Below are 23,705 nucleotides of genomic sequence, written 5' to 3'. Positions count from 1 at the left end.
AATCCAAAAGAAACCAAACATATAGTTATAAGCATCATAAAGTGAACGAGAACCTAAATTAAGTTCATTACAAGAGTATCATTTGAAAATGGGTTTAAAGATAGGTCTCCATCACCTACATGCTTATAACTATATCCCAATTTGCTTAATAATTGTTCTTTCAGATTTCAAATTTAGACCAAGAACCTATCCTTGAAGTTACATATAAGCAACTCTAAAAACCACCCAAGACCATTTCTCTTGTAGTGTAAGACCAATTAATCTATACATGGATCTATCAAAGGACTCGGTGAACAAGGTAAGAAACAAAATCACAAGGACCATCATCATAACCAATAGTTGGAAAACCGAAATAGAGGCAGAAATTGAAAGAGAAAAGCAATCTTTTGATTGAGACCAAACTTAGACCAAAGAAAAACTAGTTACATACTACAATAACGGAGGCCAAAACAATAATGGAGGTTTCCTCATTTAGTTTCTAGCTAGCATTATATTTGTCTCTACACTTCCAACATTTGTAGCTATCTTGCGTACATCACCATCTCTGGTACATAATGATGAGAATTGACATGCAAGCCAGGTTAAGTGCCCTACTAATATTACATGTCTATAGTCTATACCAATCAGTGACCAACCAAATACAATATGGTTTCGTTAAAACAAAAACAAAACATAAATGAGAATGAACTTAATCAGTTACTTAATCTAATAAAGATCCCTAAAGGGCAATAGCTATTGTTAAACAGTTGTATTTGCTGTAATGTCATTTCCATTTGTATGACATATTATTAGCTCTTTAGAGCCCCAACTGTTTATCATAATGCAGCAACATAAAGCTTTGATCGATCTTAACATCGATCAAGCTTCCAACACGTTCAAAACTCGTTTAAAATGATTCTTCTTTTCCATTTTTTATTTTTATTTTTTTCTTTCTACATGCATTTGTAATGTGTTAGAATAATGACTGTAACCAAGAAAACCTATCTCAAACTCAAAGTTTAAAGCTAACTAGAATGCTAGCTGTTGCAGATGAGATGTTGCCCCATCGCAAAGAGACACAACTTCTCATTGTATCCCACCCAGAATCTGAGGCAAAATGTACCAGTCTGATGGTTTAAAACATTATTCACTAAGACAAACATAAAGTGAAATCCAAAAGAACCCAAACATATAGTTATAAGCATCATAAAGTGAACGAGAACCTAAATTTTTAAGTTCATTACAGGAGTATCATTTAAAGATGGGTTTAAAGACACAACTTCTCATTGTATCCCACCCAGAATCTGAGGCAAAATGTACCAGTCTGATGGTTTAAAACATTATTCACTAAGACAAACATAAAGTGAAATCCAAAAGAACCCAAACATATAGTTATAAGCATCATAAAGTGAACGAGAACCTAAATTTTTAAGTTCATTACAGGAGTATCATTTAAAGATGGGTTTAAAGACACAACTTCTCATTGTATCCCACCTAGAATCTGAGGCAAAATGTACCAGTCTGATGGTTTAAAACATTATTCACTAAGACAAACATAAAGTGAAATTCAAAAGAACCCAAACATATAGTTATAAGCATCATAAAGTGAACGAGAACCTAAATTAAGTTCATTACAGGAGTATCATTTAAAAATGGGTTTAAAAATAGGTCTCCATCACCTACATGCTTATAACTATATCCCAATTTGCTTAGTAATTGTTCTTTCAGATTTCAAATTTAGACCAAGAACCTATCTTTGAAGTTACATATAAGCAACTCTAAAAACCACCCAAGACCATTTCTCTTGTAGTGTAAGACCAATTAATCTATACATGGATCTATCAAAGGACTCGGTGAACAAGGTAAGAAACAAAATCACAAGGACCATCATCATAACCAATAGTTGGAAAACCGAAATAGAGGCAGAAATTGAAAGAGAAAAGCAATCTTTTGATTGAGACCAAACTTAGACCAAAGAAAAACTAGTTACATACTACAATAACAACCGTAAACAGCCACTAAGGCACTAATTCTTTTGTCATACTCGTCTTCCTCCTCCTCCTCCATGGCATAAATTGAAAGATAAAGACAATCTATTGATTGAGACCAAACTTAGATTAAAGAAAAACTAGTTACGTACTACAATAACAACCATAAACAGCCACTAATTCTTGCACCTTACTCGTCTTCCCCCATAATCTGAGGCAAAATGTACCAGTCTGATGGTTTAAAACATTATTCACTAAGACAAACATAAAGTGAAATCCAAAAGAACCCAAACATATAGTTATAAGCATCATAAAGTGAACGAGAGCCTAAATTTTTAAGTTCATTACAGGAGTATCATTTAAAGATGGGTTTTAAGACACAACTTCTCATTGTATCCCACCCAGAATCTGAGGCAAAATGTACCAGTCTGATGGTTTACAACATTATTCACTAAGACAAACATAAAGTGAAATCCAAAATAACCCAAACATATAGTTATAAGCATCATAAAGTGAACAAGAACCTAAATTTTTAAGTTCATTACAGGAGTATCATTTAAAGATGGGTTTAAAGACACAACTTCTCATTGTATCCCACCCAGAATCTGAGGCAAAATGTACCAGTCTGATGGTTTAAAACATTATTCACTAAGACAAACATAAAGTGAAATCCAAAAGAACCCAAACATATAGTTATAAGCATCATAAAGTGAACGAGAACCTAAATTTTTAAGTTCATTACAGGAGTATCATTTAAAGATGGGTTTAAAGACACAACTTCTCATTGTATCCCACCCAGAATCTGAGGCAAAATGTACTAGTCTGATGGTTTAAAACATTATTCACTAAGACAAACATAAAGTGAAATCCAAAATAACCCAAACATATAGTTATAAGCATCATAAAGTGAACGAGAACCTAGATTTTTAAGTTCATTACAGGAGTATCATTTAAAGATGGGTTTAAAGACACAACTTCTCATTGTATCCCACCCAGAATCTGAGGCAAAATGTACCAGTCTGATGGTTTAAAACATTATTCACTAAGACAAACATAAAGTGAAATCCAAAAGAACCCAAACATATAGTTATAAGCATCATAAAGTGAACGAGAACCTAAATTTTTAAGTTCATTACAGAGTATCATTTAAAGATGGGTTTAAAGACACAACTTCTCATTGTATCCCACCCAGAATCTGAGGCAAAATGTACCAGTCTGATGGTTTAAAACATTATTCACTAAGACAAACATAAAGTGAAATCCAAAAGAATCCAAACATATAGTTATAAGCATCATAAAGTGAACGAGAACCTAAATTAAGTTCATTACAGGAGTATCATTTAAAGATGGGTTTAAAGATAGGTCTCCATCACCTACATGCTTATAACTATATCCCAATTTGCTTAACAATTGTTCTTTCAGATTTCAAATTTAGACCAAGAACCTATCTTTGAAGTTACATATAAGCAACTCTAAAAACCACCCAAGACCATTTCTCTTGTAGTGTAAGACCAATTAATCTATACATGGATCTATCAAAGGACTCGGTGAACAAGGTAAGAAACAAAATCACAAGGACCATCATCATAACTAATAGTTGGAAAACCAAAATAGAGGCAGAAATTGAAAGAGAAAAGCAATTTTTTGATTGAGACCAAACTTAGACCAAAGAAAAACTAGTTACATACTACAATAACAACCGTAAACAGCCACTAAGGCACTAATTCTTTTGTCATACTCGTCTTCCTCCTCCTCCTCCTCCATGGCAGAAATTGAAAGATAAAGACAATCTATTGATTGAGACCAAACTTAGATTAAAGAAAAACTAGTTACGTACTACAATAACAACCATAAACAGCCACTAATTCTTTTACCTTACTCGTCTTCCCCTCCTCCTCCTGACCCCCTCATTCTCTTGATCCTCGTCCTCGTCCTCCCCTCTTCCTCCTCCTCATCCCCCTCCTCCTCCCCCTCCTCCTTCTCTTGCTGCTTGCTGCCACCTGAGTAAACACACATGTGCTTGCTTCCACTTCGGAAAATTCGAGCCAAACACTTCTTCTTATTGCAAAAACTAAATCCTTTGTGCTTGCTGTTTTTGTACTTTTTGAAATGAACCTTCAAAGCATTTCCATATTTATCCCACGTGAAACAGTCATTGCACACGATGCAAAGTAGCTTCTTATGATTATCCTTCAAGTGTTTAAAAGTTGTTTTTAGATAGCCTTCCGTAAAGATGAAGGTGCAGTACTTGCATTGTCCTGCTACCATTGATCTGATCTGTTCAAACAACCAAAATAACATATATTAATAAAGAGTGGTAATCTTAATACCCATAATGAGAGAGAGAGAGAGAGAGAGAGAGAGAGAGAGAGAGAGAGAGAGAGAGAGAGAGAGAGAGAGAGAGAGAGAGAGAGAGAGAGAGAGAGAGAGCCTTTATAGAGATGAGAGATTGGATAGAGGAACTGTATAAAGACTTGGAAACCAAGAGTCTAAGACCTTTCTTTTATAATGAGAGTACTCAATCGGACACAGAGCAAGTACTGATAGGTTAATTACCATTTTCAAAAAATTGTATTTAAAAATATAATTCCATCTTCGATCCTTAACGTAAGATGTACCAAACTTTGACAGTGATGTACCAAACTAGCTACCATGTATGTTGATTTTCAACATAAGTGAAAACTGTGACAGTGATGACTCTGTTAATTATGATCAGCTGCAACCTAGCTATCTAATGTATGTTGATTTTCAACATAAGTGAAAACTGTGACAGTGATGACTCTGTTAATTATGATCAGCTGCAACCTAGCTATCTATCTTACCCAAAGTGATGACTCTGTTACTTATTTCAAGTTTTAATGGTATACTTGTAGAAAAAAAACTAATTCTTTTTCAAATAAGCACGTAGATTTTGTTAAACGTATAGTGCTTCATGTACCGTTCGAAAACACTTAATCACTAATCTACAAACTAATTAAGAAAAAAGTGTTCAAGTAAAACCCTAGTTTGTGTTTGGCCCAAACTCTAGGTTACTTGCTCTAGTGGTAATAGGGTTAAATTAGAAGGATTTAGATTCCTATTCAATATACGATTACTTTCCTTGTATGATTGAGATTCTATGCATTGTAATTCTCTATATAAAGAGGCCCCTATTATCAATAAGAATACAGCAGCAAATTCCTCTCAAATTCAGTTTCTCTACAACACGTTATCAGCACGAAGCCCTAACTCTGAAACAAATAGCCAAACCCTGATTCAAGAAGCTAAAAACCTTGAATCCGAATACAAAACCTTGAACCCTTTTCTGCCTCCACCTCACATATTGAAGAACTCGATCCCATGAGTCCAGAACCGGCGGCCCCACCCCAAGAATCGGCCGGAAACTTACCGAACCGGCCACCGGAAACTCCATATAACTCGCAGCAAATATTCCACCGGTTCACCATCTTCTGGACCTCCAATTTCCACCAAATTTTGGTAGCAGAAGCCCATTGATATGAAGTTTCAGGAACTGGAAGAAAAAGTACAAAAATCGGCCTAAAAAGGCGTGAACCGGCCACCTGAGCTGCTGCATCTTGAACCTGCAGAAAAGAAGAAGAGAAGAAAAGAAAAAAAAAGAAAAGGAGAGAGCAAAAGAAGGCCAGAAGCTCAAGCCCACTGACGTAGACCCCACCACCACGTCAGCACCCTGACCCACTGCCACGTCAGCACCCTGGCCCATTACCACGTCAGCATCCTGACCCACTGACACGTTAGTATATAGGGACCCACTGCCACGTCAGTATACAGGGACCCACTACCACGTCAGCATAGGTCAACAGTCAACAACTTTCAGGCCATTTTTCGGGCGACTTTTTCCGACCAATTTTTCCGGTCAAATTTTCCAGCGACCTATTTCGAGGTATTTTTTATTAAACGTTCCCGTTTTTAGAGTTTTTAAATTCAATTTCTCTTCTTTTTCGAGGACTTGCAACCTCCCTTCTTCTACCCCACCTTTCTTTATCATAAGGGAGACCAAATTAAACTGAAATGTGGGGGTTCGTGCTCACTCCAAGCTTGGAGCTTGTAGTGTTCTCCAAACTTAGAGTTTGTCGAGATAAAACGATCGACCACAAACATGATTGTTTCGATCTAATCCAACCCCTCTTGGAATCGAATTTCTTGGAAACGACTACGCTCGGAAATTCCTAATTTCTTGGAAGCAACTATGCTCACTTTCGTGGTAGCCTTTTTCGCTCCGAAACTAACCCTAATTTCTTGTTCTCTTTCAGGATGAGTAGCCTGAACAAATTGGACTTTGCTCCATTGGGAACAACTGGCTCTGAATATCACAGGTGGGTTCGTGATATCTGCTAGCATCTCAAGGCCGATGGAATCTTGGATACGATTCTCGAGCCTAGCCAGGACGTGCTAACTGTTGAGCAAGGTCAGGCTTTGGAAGCAAATAGAGCAGCCTTAGAGGCAAATAAGGCAAAAGCCATCATCCTAATGACTCGTCATATGGATGATTCGCTCCTGTACGAGTGTATGAATGAAGAAGACCCTAGAAGGCTGTGGGTCTCACTTGAAGATAGATTTGGCAACGTCCGTGACTCCCTGCTTCCTGAGTCCTGACCTAGAAGTGAGATGGCACAGCCTCCGCTTCTGTGATTTCAAGTCAGTTCTTGACTACAACTCAGAAGCACTTCAAATTAAATCCTTAATGGAATTTTGTGGTAAAGAGATCACAAATGCGATATTGATTGAGAAGACTCTCTTTACTTTCCCTGTCTTTGCATTGATGGTTGCAAAGAACTATCAAATCGATGTCACTGCAAGACGAATTACAAGGTTTCATGAGCTCATTGGAGATATGAATGTCGCTGAAAAGTATGATAACATCCTTGTGAAGAACTATAATTCGAGATCCGTGGGAACAGAGCATATTCCGGAATCCAATTATAGTCGCGCCCCAAAGAGAGGGCGCGAAGAGCGAAACCCTAATCTTAGGAATACATTTAGACGTTCTGGTCCATATAATCGCTCTACTTGGGAAGGTAATCGCCAAAATAGGCGAACACGAAACCGAAGAGGTAAACGTGGAAAGAGAGAGGGAGGCAACGCCTCTGGCCATGTTGGTGGCGCCACCAACACTAAGAGCCATCTAAATGACGCTTTCAAAGCACCTCAATCAATGGAGTTTGAGCAAAGAGATGTATGTTCTCAATGTGGAGTGTCTGATCATTGGGCACACATTTGTAGAGCTCGTGGAGAAATTGCCACCGCCTACAAAGCATATTGTGAAGCAAGAGAAGCTCACTATATGGAACAAGAAGATCAAGAAGATGATCTAGAGTGAAGGGTTAAAGACTACAAATCTGGCTGGGATCAATAGATCGCCAATTCTATTTAAGTCTTTATTTTTCCAAGAGATGTAATAGGCAATTGCCATATATTTTTGTAGTAAATGCCAATGGTTTAGTTTTTCTTCAAATTAGGCTCACTCAAAGTAAGTGTGATGTCTAGGAAGGTTATGAGATTAGTGGTACTTAAGCGAGTCTTGCTCCACCGACATCTCTCTACTCACCTGGTCACATTTATTTTTGAATTACCGAAAGAAGTAAGACGACTACCATTGTTTTGCATTAGCTATCATTTTGGATTAGATTTTGTTTAGTCAAAGAGACAAATATGTAACTCCGTTGGCTTATGAATAAAATTTCGAGTTTTTTATGACTCCATTTTGATTATGAGCATATGACTTTTGTAACTACGATGGCTGGGCCATTAGTATTAATTCAAGGACATGGAATAGCCCAAGTTTCACTTGCCAAATGGCACCTTAATTAATGTCACAGAAACTCTCTACGCCTCTAGGGCGAATCACACCTATGAATAGCCAACGGATTCCATGCGAAAACGCATGTAGAGAACGAAAATGAGTTCCTTTGCAATACCTCTAATGATTGCGAACAAAGGGCCATCTTAGAGAAGTTTATGTGTCTCTCTAGTGGATTCTATGTCACTATTCGAGCTATTAAACCAATAAAGTTATGAGAGAAGATCTCTTGGATTTAACACATATTGGCTTTGTCACGACAGGATAGATCATCCTAATCATGATATGATGATCCGTCTACTAAAGATTTCACATGGACATCATTCCTTTCGAGCGAAACGAAACATGAATCAAAAGTTGATTTCTGGACTAAGTGTGACCAACGCTGCTGCCTAGGGTACCGCCTCCGTCCACCACCAGCCTAGGGCTGGCACAGTCCCTATCCATGACACCATGGATAGCGTCCATCATGGTGATGGTGCCCCAGGTGATGCTGTAATCACCAACTTGCTTCAAATAGCGTTTCAGACGCTTAGGCCTAACCAAAATTCTCATTGGTTACTTCTAAAGCCTCTCGCTAGTTTTACAAAGCCCGTTCCTTAGGGAAATTAGGACTAAGATTGTCCTATGCAAAGGAAATGAACATACTCATTCTATTCTTACATAGAATCCATGGGGATTCTGTGAATTGATTCAACCAACTTGCGGACGCTTATATATTTCATGATATTGGTTGACACGCAAACACACGCTGGTCACGTGTTGTGCCATTATCCACTTATAAATGCTGCTTATGCTACACTCCTAGCACATATCATATGACAACGGGCTCACTCCCCAGATCATCCTATTCAGTTAATTGGATTTGACTATGCTAGAGAGTTTACATTGAAAGACTTTCGATGGCTATTGCAATGGGACTGATGTTGGACATCATATTCCCATGTACACACCCAAATGGTCTTACGGAAACGACTACGATGATAGTCCGGACATTGGTAATGCGCACCAATCTCCTTATATCCGCTTGGGGTGATGCAATATCGCATGCAGCTATGCTAATTTGTCTACGACCCACCGCCACTCAATGTACCTCTGCGTTATAGCTAGTGACTGGGTATAAGTATCGTACTTATGCATATTTGAGTGAGCCATTTATGTGCCAAATACACCGCCACAGCGCTCTATGATGGGTCCTTACAAGACGAATGGGCAACTATGTTGGATTTGAGACTCCAACAATCGTCCGCCACTTAATGCCCTTGCAAGGCGATCTCATTACTGCTAAATTTGCGGGTTGTCACTTTGATGAGACAATCTTCCCGTCGTTAGGGGGAAATAAGAACACGGATGTTCAGCAGGAACGACAGGGATTGTCGTGGCCTGTCCCTACTATGTCTCATCTCGATCCCTGTTAAAGTGATGAGATCACACAAATATGCTGCAAACAAACCTGCAAGGAAGGACGTCCCTACGAGAGGACGTAGCGCCACCCTACATGGAGGTGGGCATGGCGCCAACGCCAAAGCGAGTGGCACTCTGGCGTTACAGGCCATGGCCCCAGCTAGGATGTGTAGGAGGCCCGTGAGTTCGAAGGATACTTTGGCACATTCCAATCCTTTGATCATCAAGACTCAAAATCCGTCTCATGAGAATCTTCCGGATTATGGTTATCGTTGGGGGACGCCTCAACGTCAGAACCTATTCCTGAGAATATAGAGCTCTATAAAAATTACACTAGTGTACATGAGACGTGGGAGAGAAACTCCATCATAATTGATGATGTAGTAGCGCATTTCGTTGCGCATGAGTTTGTTGAGTCAGATGATATCAAATCACGCTCCGTTGATGAATGAATGCCAACGTAGAGAGATTTGGCCTAAATGGAAAGATGTGATCCAGGTTAAGATGGATACTCTAACGAAGAGGAAGGTTTTCGAGCTAGTGATGCCAACACCTCCTAACATAAAACCTGTTGACTAATGGGTCTTCATTAGAAAGCGTAGTGAGAAAAAGATATGGTAATCTCGCCTTATGGCGCAAGGCTTCTCATAATACCCCCTGAAATCGACTACGATGTGACAGATTCTCTCGTATTAGATGTCATTGCACTCCACTACCCTATCAGTTTGGTAGTTTCCGAATAACTGAACATGCAGCTTACAAATATGGTCACTACGTATCTCTATAGGGATCTAGATACGGAATATACATGAAGGTTCATGGTGAACTTCATTTACCAAAGTCAAGTGGCTCTAGACCATGGAGCGCGTTTACAAAGAGGTTGAAACGCTCGCTAAAATGACTACTTGATTGGGAGGGGATATGCCCACGCGTTTCCATAACAAGTTTCGGATTCCATCGTGGTTCATGTTGGACATGATCTTCATTAGAAGCCCTTAAAGAGTTAAGGGAAACTGCTGAACACTTGAAATCCGATTTTGAGATTAAGGATTATAGGAGAACACGATTATGTCTCAGTTTGGAACTTGAGCATCGTGTCGATAGATGCTTAGGCATTTTGACAAAGTCAAACCATCAAGCACCCCCATGATCGTCCGTAGTCTTGATCCTGAAAATGATCCTCTTCGTCTAAAGGATGATGACGAAGATGTGCTAGAGGCAGAAGTGCCTTACTTGAGTACAATAGACACATTATTGTACTTAACTCAATGCACAAGACCGAACATCTCATTTGCAATGAACTTGTTAGCTAAGGTATAACTTTGCGCCAACGCGACGCCATTTTGATTGGTGTAAAAGATATCTTTCAGTACTTGAGATGTACGATTTATATGGGCTTGTTCTATCCCTACAGAGAGATGATGGATTCAGATCCATCACACACCAGAAACGCCGCCAACGCTGGCCTGCGTTCTCTATCCCCATCCCAAAACGATATAAGTGTTTTGGAAGGTTTTGCTGATGCTGGGTACCTCTCTGACCCACACAAAGGTCGCTCCCAAACTGGTTAAGTGTTCACCATGGGAAAAGACCGTGATATCTTGGAGGTCTATAGAACAGACCGTCGCTATATCTTCGAACCATGCAGAGATTAAATTTTTTCTTTCAATTTCAATGTTTTTTTTTATCAAGAATTTCAATGTTCTCTATTTCAATCTATGTAAAAAGATTAGTAAATTTGCAACTATGAAGGGTGTAATGAGCAAGTAGAGTGAACAAAGAAAATGGCAGGGTGGCAATAACCGCACCCTTAACAAAAACAACACAATATCACAAGGAAGAAAAATTGGCACCAAGTTATCCTAGCAGTACTATCCTCTCTCAAAATGTGGTGCTTCCATTTTTTGTAATCTTCATGGTGTTGTTGACCAACAATATGGTGTCCTGATGACATGTGTCCAATCTTTGAGTCAAGGGTTTTGTTTATGTCTCTACTCTAAGTTCATATGGATGTAGTAGGTGTCAAATTAGAAAGAACTTAGTCAGTATCATGTCTTTACAGAATATAAGTTGGAAACTAAGTTACTAATGGAAGAAAGGTCATTTACTACTACATTAATTGTTGATCTGGTTTATAATTATAAAGAGTGCCTCTCAAAATATTCATGTTAATTCAGTCCTGAAGTCCTCTCAAATTCTCATAAGAAAAGTATGTAATTGGGATGAGCAAACAATCTGAAACTTGATAATTCAGTAGTCAAGAGTCAGCAGTTGGACATGAGATCCTTAAGAGCCATTTCTATCTAAAAAGCCAATCTAATTACCGAGAAATAAATCTGCAGCTAGGAATCACAATCTAATTAATTGATTACAAAAATATCCATTTAATTCTATTTCTTTCTTTGATTACAAAACATCCACTTAATTCTGTTTCTTTGTTCTTTCCCATATGCAATTCGATGTATTTTGTAAAGAAGTGTGTGTGAGTGAGAGAGAGAGAGAGAGAGAGAGAGAGAGAGAGAGAGAGAGAGAGAGAGAGAGAGAGAGAGAGAGAGAGAGAGAGAGAGAGAGAGAGAGAGAGAGAGAGAGAGGAGAGAGAATCCTTAAAGGGTTATGTGTTTTCTTCTAATAGTTTTGTATCCATTATATGTAAAAAAGTGTAAACAGAAATCGAAAACGAACTCAATAATTAAACATGAATATAACGTTAAAACCCGCATATAAGCGCCTAGATAATGGCTCCGTATATAATCTAGCTTGGAGCTAATTTTCTCCTTCAGCTTTAAGCCTTTAACTCATGCATCCCTTCCTAATTAAGCTACCTATTAAGTTCTGATCTTTTCATTTTATTTTTTTTGCCCATTTCTTAGGTAAATTCTCCCAACTGATTTTCTTTTATGCTCAACATATCTAACTCTATCTAGCTCACATAATGTCATACATCATCATCATCTTAATGCATGTGATGAGCAATTGATGTACATTGACATGAGGTCACTATAGCTTACAGATGTTACACACAAGCTGACGACTAAAGTCTAAATGTTACATCAAACCACCAACTCGATCAGCCAACAATCCCAACACCAAGTGCTGCTACTAAAGATTTCAACACTGCTGTGTACTTATGATGTTTCACAGTTCCAATTTCGCAACCTAGAAGATGGTGATGGAGAATGTTTGTTGGATTTATTTAAACCGGGGTAAAACAGAAAATATAAGATAATATTTAAAATGTCGGGTACACTTAGAAATTTGCTGGGTTTAAATAGTAAGACCCTTCTATGTAAAATGCCAATCTGATTGCAGATAAATCTGCAGCTAGGAATAACGATCTAATTGATTACAAGAACATCCACTATTATTCTGTTTCTTTCTTTTTGGAGGCTATAGACCCAGACATTCAGACCACAATTTATTCATGGATTTTCTTCCAACACAACCCTTCGCCTAAAACCAATCAATCTGTAAACGGATCTATCAAAAGACTCAGTGAACAATGTATTAAACAAATCGTAAGGACCATCATCATGACCGGTAGGTGGAAAACCCAATGGATATAGAGGCAGAAATTGAAACAGAAAGACAATCTATTGATTAAGATTTAAGACCAAAGTTACATTACAAAAAAAAGTTGGTACAACAATAACAACCGTAAACAACCACTCATTGTTGCGTCTTACTCGTCTTCTTCCTCATCCTCATCCAATGGAAAGAACTTAAGTGGCATAGGCTCTTTACAACGGAAAAGACAAAGTCGGCTTAACCCAAATCGGTTGTGGATAACTCATCTGCAGGATCTTCTTAACGCGGTTAGTGTAAGTTTTTGGGAAGCTTTGATCTTCAACGTTATAAACACCAAAATCATATTCGTCACCACCGCCTACATAATCACAATCATGGTTGAAGTATATGCAATTTGACTGAAATCCGGAAACTTTTGAAGCCAACACGCATATTGAAGAGTTATCTCCGACAAAGAGAGCAACTCCACCCAAGGTGTTCTTCTCAGTCCATTCACCCGTTTGAAAATTCAACTCAAAAACTCTAAATTTCTTTGTCACTCGTTTGTCTTCGCTATACTCCATGTACCTTTGGACCATCAACAATTTATTGTCTTCTCCTTCAAAGATATATCTCTTGGTAGCATGAGAATCTGGAAAAGCGCCGCGTCCAACAAACTTTACTATCCTCAGTATTCCTATGCACAAATACTAGCCATCCTTTTGAAGATCCAACAAGTGGCTTCCACGGCACTTTTGCTTGGAACTTAAGGACCTTCTTATTAATGACATCGTAGAAATTCCAATAGTGTTTTCTCCCTGAATAAAACAACAGCATTGGACCTGTCATCCTTTCATGTTTGCTTTTATTATCCTTTGCTACAGAATACCATGATTTACAAACCAAGCTGAAACCCAAATAGTCTAATGGTTTCAATAGTTTTTCTGCAACTGAATCCAAAAGATGCTTTGGCAAATTTTTCCAATCTGATAAAGACGAAAGAATTTGATTAGAATGATAGACCAAAGAAGAACCTCGAGCTTTTTGACAACCGCTCGTAATGATCATTGGCCCACACCCACGAGCTTATCAAGGCTCAAGAAAAATGAAAAAGAGAGAGACTAAAACAAACTTAATTTTATGGAAGACGTTAATTGATATATTATATGCAGCACGTAACTACCTTCATCCAGAATCATTTAGTTAATTGGTATCTACCGCCAAAATTCTGATAGCATGAAGAGAAAACATACCCCGCTCCATAAAGACTCTCCAGCCAAGTAGAATATAAGGTTGACGTTGCAACAAGACGCAGATCGAAGAAGAAGAGGTAGAAGAAGGTGAAGACTTCGAGCAGTATAATTATAGTTTCTGCCTTGGACCACAACTAGCTAGCTTAGCTCCTCTCAGCATGCACAGATCTGCGTTTCCTTGGTTTTCTGGTTTGTCTGGAGATCTGAGCTCAATTTCTTCAGTTAGATTCTAAAGTTGGCAAGCTGGATCTACCTTTGGCTCTTTATTTTTCTGGGTTTAATAGTTAGCTAGAAAAGGTTTCTGTAAGAAGGTTGAAGGTAAAATTCTGATGAAGGTCGGATAGGCAGGTATGTAGGTCGGTGTTCTCCCTCTCTCTCTCTGTCTGTCTCTCTCTCTCGTCTTGGGGTAACTATTAACTAGTTGGGAGGTGTTTAAATTCTTTGACCGACAAAGAGACTATTGTCCTCGATCAAGGAAAAAATTGTACTTTTCTTTTCGACTAGTTTATTTGGTTCGGATTTATTTCCACTGAGCTTTGCTTTCTGATTCTTGTAGACTGAAGTTGCAATCTCCACCCTTATTTATACGGAATTCTTGTGTCCAATCAGAATTTGGTAACTTAACCTATTTGCGTTAGAAAAATCACTTGGGAATTCATACACAACTATTGTATCCAACAAGAACTAGGTAATTAAACTGACCTGTTCAAGTTAGGAAACCGGATGCTCCACCACTTTTTTTTTTCCTCTGTTTTTTTTTTTTTTTTTTGAACTTGGGATATCGATTCTGTTAAACAAAGACTTGATGCATTAAACGTTAGCTTTTATTTTTTTCATCTAATTATTATGATGGAATGATCTTCTTATACTTCTAGAGTTCTAGGGAAGCGATGTATTTTAAGGTTTAGGGTTAATTAATTTAAAGGTTCCTTTAGGTTATTTAGTTAATTAATGATTTGGTTATTAGTATATACATTTGGTTATAAAGTCAGGGAGAGAAAGACCAGTAGTGATCTAGAGCAAAAGAGGATTAAGATTCCAAAGTAATAACAAAAGAGTTGCACATCATCTTTCTCATGAACCCCAAAATCCCCAATGTACTTGATCACAATGTACCCATCAGTTTATTGCTCGAACCATGGTACGTACGCACCTGCGAAACTATAAGGGTTTTTGTCCATTTACACCATTTTTAGAGATTTTTTTTCTCATTTACCCCACTAAGTTTTTTTAATTTCCTCTTACCCAAAACACTTTAAGGAGGTCTTCTCTAATACCTCATTAAGATATATATATTCTTTGGGGAATTTGATTCTACACCCAAATTGACACACCTCTTTTAGAATAAACCCATCCATAAGAGTGTTTTAATATACACCCAAACCAATTAATTAGATTTATGCAAAATAAAAAAACCTATTAAATAGACTAAATAATAAAACCCAATGTTGTTAAGAATTACTGAATCTGCCACTATCAAATTCCCATTCACCTATTAAATAGGATTGATAATAAAATCCAGTAATGTTGTTGATGGAAGTCGATCATGAAACGGCTGCCCATAGACGTCGCCCAGAATTACTCAACCCTTGATTTCAGCAATTGATAATTCTCCTCTGGGTTGGAGGTTACGTAACTTCACATTGAAAAGTGTAATCTGCACATTCAAAGCTGGTGTCAATATCTCTACAAGCTTGTGATATAAATGGATTGCACAATCAGAGGTTAGTGGGTTGCCTGTGTTCGACAGCATATCTGATTGGTACGGTTGATGAGTATTGTGATTGCTATCTATTCAAAAGGTGTGTGCTCCTGACGAAGAGGTAAATGTTTTGTGATGGTTCTAGGTTTTTGATATTGAGTAAGTATGATAGACTATACAAGTTCTTGATTGCAGGTTTTTGTTTCATCTTCTTGTTTCTCAATAGATACTACAAGTTAATTTTGATGGCTAAAGAGTACACCCACCTGGAATTTAGGTGCGACCTTCTCAAGTTTGGACGTATTATGACCGACGAGTTAAGGGCTGAAATTACTGAAGTGAAGCTTGATCTGATTGCACCCTCCATCATCTAAAGAACATGGACCCTATTATGGAAAATTAATGAACATGGAATATTGATTTTATACCTACGCCTATTGGAATGGGGAATCAAATTTCATTCAAAAAAAGGGAAAAAAAAAAAAAGCAAAATGACATACCTTGATGACAGGATGTTTAATCACTACATGATAGGAATACCTCCACAAAAGGATGTTTAATTAGATTGAGAAATCTACGAAATCTAATAGCAATATCTACACAACCACGTCTACTTAAAAATAGCAAATATAAAGATCAAATCTGAAAGGAAAAGATATACAATAATTAGGACAATTAATATTTTTAAATAACGAATATCTACACAAACATATCTCCTAAAATATGGCATCAGTTACATATAATAATTAAGGCAATTGATCACGTTGACATATTTAATAATAGGATTATTTACACAAACATATCTACTAAAAAATGGCAAATATATAGGTCAAATAAAAAAGGAAGAGATATGCAATAATTAAGGCAAGTAATCGCTTTTAAATCAGGAAAAATAAATTGATGATATTAAATTCTAATTTGTGTTTATAACTGATGCCATATTTAAATTAAAAAAAAAAACACCTATATTTGAGGAATTTTTTCCTTCTTCGATGTGAAGGGTAAAATAGTCAAACTAAAAAAAGAGAAAAAAACTTAATTATAGACTTAAAACCTATACGGCAGGTTTAATTATGTGAATGGGTGTAGATTAAAAGAAAACATATGATTGGGTTTCCCTTAAAAGGAGCTTCATTTTTTGGGTTTTTTTTCTAATTTTCTCATATTTTTTTAATACCATTTTACCCTCACCTTTGTTACTTAGAGAGAGAGAGAGAGAGAGAGAATGGAAGAGAGAGAAACCATAGGGGACTTCGCCGGAGTCCCGTCACCGGCCGCCGGATTTCGGTCACCGGCAGCCGGAATCCGGCCAACTTACGAGGAATCAGGTCACCGGCCTCCGGAATCAGGTCACCGACCTCCGCCCACCTGAATTTGCTGAAAATCTCACCGGAAAGGTTTTTTTTTTGTTGCCCCCAATAGACCTTTATTACCCCCTATTGCCCCCCAATAGACTCCTATTGCCCCGATAGTCTATTGCCCCCTAATAGACGACTATCAACCATGTATTGCCCCCTAATAGACGACTATTAGCCATGTATTGCCCCCCAATAGACATTTCGATTCCTAAAATGGGAACTAATTTTCCTATAATTGCATAAATAAAACTTTGATTAAAGAAAAAAGAGAGGAGATTACGTCAATTTAAAACGTATATTGTCCCCTAATAGACCTGTATTTCCCTTGGCATAACACCATTTTGTAGCTTGTTACTCCAATAATTTACATTTTATATCATCAAAATTTCTCATTAAAAGGCCAAAAAGAAGAATAGAGAAAAAAAAGAAAAGAAAAAAGAAGGACCGGCTTGATTGAGCTGTTTAGAGGTACTTGTCACCGGGGAAGGTGATGAAATTATTTGGGCACCCCTTCTCCCTTCTGTGAAGCTATGAAGCCGTGAAGCCATGCTCGATCTCACCGGAAAACCGCCTCAGGTGGGCTCGTTGGTGAACTTTCGCTGGGGAGGGAGAGATTGATGTCGCCATCGACCTCGTCGGAGCTCCACCACCACCCCCGCCACATCTTCTCTTATTCTCAGCAGATCAGCCGGAGATGCTACTCCTCCGAAACGGAGACAGAAATCCAATTCGTCGCCGATGAAGCTGAGTCAACCAAAAGCAATCTCCAGTGTTCGTCGACCTCAACCACTGAGAACGATGAGTTTGCGCTACGACGGGTCGGGTTGGGCGAGTTCCAATCTGATTTATCCTCCAGCTCCGGAGCTTTGACGGTATAGAGAGAGAGAGAGAGAGAGAGAGAGAGAGAGAGAGAGAGAGAGAGAAACCGGAGGGCAAGGACCCCGGGGAGGCAGAAGCCTTCATCGCCGATGAGGTCGTTATGGACCGCCGAGGAGGTCGATCTCGATCATCACTCACATCCTCGCCTCCGACGACATCGTTATGGAGAATCTCGCCGGCGTTGAAAAACCGAAGGTATTTTTTGTCGACGTGCTGGAGAGAGAGAGAGAGGAGAGAGAACCAGCGAGTTGGACAGAGAGTTAGAGAGAGAGGACAATGGATGTAGTTGTAATTCTTTAATTGAGTTGAGGGCAAATTGGTCATTTTACGTTAGATTGGGTAAGTGGGAACAAAAATCTGTTGTTGGGGTAAGTGAGATAATTTTACTCATTTTGGGGCTTTGGGTCAAGGACCCAAACTATAACCTACTATATATGTTAATTAGCTTAATGGTTCATCATAGATGATGACACGATAAATCAATTTGATTTTATGAAATGGTACGTTATCTTTGTTTTTTTTTTTTTTTTTTTTTTTTAAATTACCACTTTAAATAGAGAAAAATCAGGTACCGTCCCCAAACTATTTTGCCAAGGCCAATTTGATTACCGAACTCTCAAAAGTATCAACGTGATACCCAAAGACGTGATACTTCCGTAAAAAATTTCTAACAATTCCGTCTGTTTGCTGAAGTGGCAAACAAGTCAAAAAAAAAAAACAGAGAGAGAGAGAGAAAAGACCAAAATGACCCTGATGTTAAATCTCATCACCAATTTTTTTTATTTTTAAAATTCTTTTTCTGGGGTCCGCTTCTTCGAGATTGGTGGTTGGATGCTGAGAAATTAAAGAGGATAGGTTGGGTTGGCGGGCAACGGCAGAGGGTGACAGGAGAAGCGGAGTTCGGCAGGGATTAGGAGTTGGGGTTGGCGACAAGGTTGAGGCGGGAGAGGAGGGACTTGAGGGAGGGTTCACGGTCGATGAAGGCGGTTGACTCGATGAAAGAATGAGCATTAGTCTCTTTTCTCTGGGATTGGTGTAAATGCAAGAGGAGCCAAGGAAGAGGAGCTTGTTGACTCCGAATCGGTGTGTCGATGACGTTGGTCTAGATTTGGAGGTTAAGGGTGATGAAGTCAGCCGGGTAGTTGTTGTTGACATGGATGCCGCCGACTTTAGAGGCGGCGAGGATTAAGAATTGGGGTTTTTTGGCAGCGAAGAAGGACTTAACTTCATTTTAGCGTGTGAGGTCGAGGTCGGCGTGTGTTCGGAGGACGAGAAACCTAATGACTGGAGCTTGCGGACGATGGCGGAGTCGACTAGATTGTTTGCACTTTGATTACCAGAAATGGGTCAAGTTGCAAGATGCATCACTACCTTCGTGGCCATGGTTTTCTGAAATATGTTGATGGATATCATCGAGAGAGAGAGAGATGCAGATGGAGCTCTGTGCTTCATTTTTTTTAAAATTAGTTAGTAGTTAAAGACTATTCTGCCCCTGATAAAAATATCACATAGGGCCCACGTGCTTGCCATGTCAGCAAACAGACAGAGCCGTTAGAAATTTTTGATGGAAGTATCACGTTGATACCAATATAGGTCTTTGGGTATCACATTGATACTTTTGAGAGTTCGGATATCAAATTAGCATTGGCAGAATAATTTGAGGACGGTACCTGAATTTTTCTCCTTAAAATATTATGTTACATCTTCCTTCTCTAACCTAAGATGTACCAAAATAGCTAACATGTACATTGATTTTCAACAAAAGTAAAAGCTGCGACAGTTTGATGTAATAATTGAAGTAATGTTGTTTTCAGGTAATTTTTAGGCAAAAATGGAGTTCTTTTCACACTGCATTTATATAATTTACAAGAGTGAATACTTGGCACATTCCCATCGGAAGTGTAATTCATAGTGATTATAACTTTTATAAGAATGAGGCATTACAAGCTTAGCTGAGAGAAAACAGAAGGAACAAGATCGATCTACCCGACCATGCAAGGCCAGAATATATATTGAATGAATCTTATGCTAGCATCGACATCAAATGAGTCCTGGCTGGAGAAAAGGTACAGCTTCTGGAGATAACCTGAGTGCTTCAACCCATCTGATTTTTCCCCATTACTTGATTTTATTGGGATGCCTAAGGTGTAGCTTACCACAGGAAGAATGCATTTAGCAAGAGCTTTACTACAGAACTTCAAAATAAGTATTGTTGGTATCCCAACCAACATTTCTTCCCATAAAGCAAGGAATTATTATTTGTGATTTAAATATACGTGGAACGGCTTCATGGTGAAACTGCTGGTATGTTTGCTGGACCCCAGATACAATGCCTAATGCAACACCATTGAACGCTGTGTGGTACTGAAAACTTGGAGTTGTAAACTCAGGAGTTGGATAAGAATTGAAAGAGCAAAATTGAAGCTTAATTAGATGGTATGTTTGCTGGACCCCAGATACAATGTCTAAACCCAAATTTCAGAGACACCTTCATTCTGAGCATAAGATAGGATGCAATGCAAAAGGTATCGAGAGAAGCAAACATAATTTTTGGTGAGATCGAAGATGGCACTCCATATTCCAATTCATTATCCTCCTCATCTTTTGTAGCTGTTATTCTCATAACAGGAGGGCAACTAAGTCTAGGAGCTGATACCACATCCTTTATACAGTTCCCCAAGTAATCACAGAAAGCCATCAAGAGGGTCATTTGGGTGAAGAAAGAAATTTGTCTACTTTTGGGTGCACTTTGACATTCAAGGTCAAGGCTAGGTGAACAGAAAAATATATTAGATGACTTGATTTTCCAAAAAAATGATTTGAAGATCAAGAAACACACATCGATTAACTCCCAAGGTACTAAAATTCATTGATTAATTAGGAGAACATAGATACTAGAACACGAAACATAAATTAAACATAAATTTAACAGAAATCACTAACTGTTGCAGCACACCGTAGACGACCACTAATTGTTACTTGTGCCGGCCGCCTCATCTTGATCGTCCTCGTCCTCCTCCTCGTTCTCCTCCTCCTTCGCCTCCTCTTCCTTCCTTCCCCGCCTCTTCCTCTGCTTGGGCTTCTTCGGCAATGGGTGGACACATTTGTGCTTGCTTCCAATCTGAAAGATTCTGTTCAAGCATTTCTTCTTGTTACAAAAGTTGAAGCCCCAGTGCTTCACACTATTATAGTGATACTCCAGAGTTTCACCGTGTTCCTTATAGGGAAAACTTTCGTTGCACACAGTACACAGAAGCTTCCCATGCTCAGACTGCAAGTGTTGAAACGTGGTTTTCTCATCATCTGCGCTGAAGATGAACTGACAAAACTTACACTTCCCGTCCATCACTGCAAAAAAAATAAAGATAAATGTCAAATGTTGCATTGAACCAAACATGTCAACAGGATCAATGTTTTTTCAGTCGCAGCTCTACGGCTTTAAATTGTTGCATGAGAGAGAGAGAGAGAGAGAGAGAGAGAGAGAGAGAGAGAGATCAGAGAGAGAACCCTTAAAAGAGATGAGAGATAGGAGTGGATTAGAGAAATTAGATACTACAAGTGATGAATGGATTTCCCTTCATTGCAAGTAATGGGTTTATATTCACATTGCTTCTCTACACTGCACTATACTCGATGCTTCAGACTTCTTCAGAGCGCACAGAGCAAGTACTGATAACGACCTATTGCCACTTCTCTTTTTGAGTTTTTCTTTGTTCCAGAAGTGTTTTGAAACTCTGGAATTTCGCAAGTCCTAGTGTCCTACAACTCCTATCCGTTATTGAGGACATTACAATTAACAACTCAAAAAATAAAAGTTACAAATAAAAAATAAAAAAATCACTGTCACTGTCACTGCATGTGCAAAGCCAAATGTTGATAACTAAGTTCATATTCGATCCTTTGTGCTATCACATCAACTCAAATAGTCAAATCCATATGGTCAATTAACTTACCAAATTAGTATATTGATCAACATCGTGTTTGAATAATGAAAGGAAACACTTAATTGCTCTCCGATTTGGATCATATTGATCCATTGTTGAGTATACGAACACTACCATGAGGTCAGAATCAATTTGGACTGATCCACTATCCTCTAGTATAGCACCCCTTTAAAAAAAAAAAAATATTGCCATTAAACATATCACAATCAAACAATTGAAGAGCAATGTGCATATATAAATGCATCAATTGAAGTAGTTCAGTGATTATTATAGAATCAGTTACTCAAAATAATATATATAATTTTTTTGGCTTTTTAGGGAGTTGAGCACAATCTTAAATCTTAGATATGATTACTTTTTCTGAAGTGTCAGTTTCTTTATTGCTCTAACCATACTCACATGTGAAACGATCTTAATGGTTCATTATAGACATGTAATGACATAATAAATCATTGGAATTTATAAAAGAATGGGTCATCGTTGCCATTCTATGAATGGTAGGTCAATTACCATTTTCAAAAAATTGTATTTAAAAATATGATGTTCCATCTTCGATCTTTAACGTAAGATGTACCAAACTATGACAGTGATGTACCAAACTTTTTGAAAATACGTCACTTTTGGGGTTGGATGGTGGCGGCATCGTCACTACGTCATCTCTCTCTTGGTGGATCTGCATTGTGGTTGAAGCTTGTAGGGCTGTTTGACCTAATTTGTTTTTGTTTGGCCCAATCAGCATCGCCATGAAATATATCAAAATCAAATCACTAGAATGCAATGGCATAAAATGCATCAATTGAAGTAGTTCAGTAATTGTTAAAGTACCAGTTACTGAAAATAATAAATACTATTTTTAGCTTCTTTAGGAGTGATAGGAGCATTTTATGTGACGTTTGTAATGTTAATCTTTATATTAATCTTTATTAGTTTATTCTATTTTTTCTTTATTTATTTATTTTTGTGTTTATTAGGTTTTTAGGAGCAAATATACAAAAAGAGAATGATATGGAGGAAATATGCGCAAATAAAGAAAAGCTTGAAGTCCTGGCCCAAGCAGGAGACCTTGATGGATCGAGAAGCCTAATTTATGGAGATGACGTAGTAAATATGGAGGATATTCACATTTATCAAATGACAAGCTTTTATTGGAAAGATGATGTGGAGAATCCTAAATCAAATAGAAAATCAAGAAGATGGCTTTCTCTATAATTCAAGAAATCTCAAACCAAAAAGCAATGAAAAAGAACTCAAAGAGGAATATAAAAGGGTTGCCGTGACAGTTTGATGTGATAATGAAAGTATTTGCATATAATAAAAATTCATTGAACAAAGTTAATGCAAGACCACTATGAACTTTTTCTAGGCATGCGATGCTCCATATATATGTTGCTAGAAGTTATTCTACAAAAAAATATAAAAAAAATATATGTTGCCAGAAGCATAAGGATTACTAGACCATGGATATATACATTGATAGAGAAATTAGACACTATAACATGGAGTCATGAACCACTGATTGTTGTAGCACACCATACCCGACCACTAATTGTTATTAATTTGTTCCGGCCGCGGCCTGCTCCTCCTCCTCCTCTTCCTTCCTCCCCCGCCTCATCTGCTACTTGGGCTTCTTCGGCAATGAGTGGAGACATTTGTGCTTGCTTCCAATCTGAAAGATTCTATCTGTTCAAGCACTTCTTCTTGCTTCACACATGAGTTTCATAACACTCGTTGCAGACACAACACATAATTTTCCCATGATTATGCTAAGAAAATACACCAGTAATTTAGATTTGTCGTGCCTTTAAACCAATAAGTGGATCAATCAAAATTTTAATTTTGGAAACGACTCGTAAACTCGGCCCAAATATCAAACACG

General features: G+C 38.1%; 1 long non-coding RNA gene and 1 pseudogene across 1 annotated transcript; both read right to left on the bottom strand.

Moving 5' to 3' along the window:
- Window positions 1–12,761: 12,761 nt before the first annotated feature.
- On the bottom strand, window positions 12,762–14,461 carry LOC121051803. Its single transcript, XR_005807043.1, has 2 exons — window positions 13,947–14,461; window positions 12,762–13,679 (listed from the first exon to the last, which is right to left on the bottom strand). It is a non-coding gene; the product is annotated as an uncharacterized LOC121051803 (long non-coding RNA).
- A 5,364-nt stretch (window positions 14,462–19,825) lies between these two features.
- On the bottom strand, window positions 19,826–21,231 carry LOC112183857 (annotated as a pseudogene).
- Between the last annotated feature and the right edge of the window lie 2,474 nt (window positions 21,232–23,705).

Source organism: Rosa chinensis, chromosome 2, assembly GCF_002994745.2.
Source record: "Rosa chinensis cultivar Old Blush chromosome 2, RchiOBHm-V2, whole genome shotgun sequence".
NCBI lineage: Eukaryota > Viridiplantae > Streptophyta > Magnoliopsida > Rosales > Rosaceae > Rosa > Rosa chinensis.
The sequence above is the reverse complement of the archived record's forward strand: the minus strand, read 5'-3'. Positions and strand labels throughout refer to the sequence as shown.